The sequence below is a fragment of the Manacus vitellinus genome, unplaced genomic scaffold (assembly GCF_001715985.3).
Source record: "Manacus vitellinus isolate BGI_N305 unplaced genomic scaffold, ASM171598v3 scaffold_38_pilon, whole genome shotgun sequence".
NCBI lineage: Eukaryota > Metazoa > Chordata > Aves > Passeriformes > Pipridae > Manacus > Manacus vitellinus.
The window spans coordinates 6,864,522-6,865,457 of record NW_021940526.1 but is presented as its reverse complement, the minus strand read 5'-3'; the positions used below and the strand labels follow the sequence as shown (position 1 = coordinate 6,865,457).

General features: G+C 61.3%; 1 protein-coding gene across 1 annotated transcript in view; it reads right to left on the bottom strand.

Annotated features, from left to right (window-relative positions):
- MERTK (MER proto-oncogene, tyrosine kinase) overlaps positions 1-936 on the bottom strand; it is a 22,677-nt gene that overhangs the window by 1,371 nt on the left and 20,370 nt on the right. The gene's annotated exons all lie outside the window — the stretch shown is intronic.

Genomic DNA, 936 nt, shown 5'->3' with positions numbered 1-936 from the left:
CCGGGCATCCATCCCCCGGGACACCGGCCCGTCCCCACAGGGGTTGGGCTTTTTCCCCCAGAAAACCTGTTTCTGCCGCTGCCGTGTGGAGCGAGCACCGTGCGGGAGAGCCCCCGAAGGTCCCCCCGCTCCGCCTGGGCCAGGACCACCTGCCCCCGCTCGGGAACCCCTTTCCCAGCTCTGCACCCTCTCCCAGCCCGGTACTCCCTTCTCCAGCCCCTTTCCCACCCCCTGCGCCCCCTGGAGAGGCGGGAGGTGCTGCACAGAGCGCAGAGTCCGGCTCCAGTCGCTACCTGAAGGGAAGCAGCAGAAATCCCCCCAAAACAGAGAATGGACAGCAGGGAAGGGCCAGGCCATGGCTGGGGGGCTCCAGCCGTCCCGAGACCCCCCTCACAGACTCCTGTTTCCCTGTTGTTGCGACAGGACTGACGGTTCCTCAGCAAGTGGATGGATGGGAACCTGCTCTCTGGGAGAAGGGAATGCAGGAGCACACACTGCTCCTGTTGGGGTTCCTGCTGCCATTTTCCATGATTTCTTGCAGCATGAAGTCCCCCAGCAGGTTCTATAGCAAGAGCCTAGACCATCCCAAAATCCTCAACACGCGGTGGAAAAGTGGGAAAACACCAGGCCCTGCAAGGCTCGCTGCCCACTCAGTGTGGGGAGCTCCAGCCCCTCGGCACCGCTCGCCCCACCCCGCTCTGGTCCTTCTGGGAAAGAAAAACAATTACAGAAAAATAATTACGGCGTCGATTCCAAACCCTCGGTACCTTCAGCCCAAGGAAGGAGCTCCCGGGAAGGGCCAGACTCCGCCAGGAAAACCGTGCGGGAGGTAACAAGTAAAAGAGACAACCATTTATTAAAATACACCCTCTGTGTCCTTGTCCTGCTGCCCGCTCACACCTTTCCCGGCGGCACTTCCGAGTCCTCCCCGCAGCT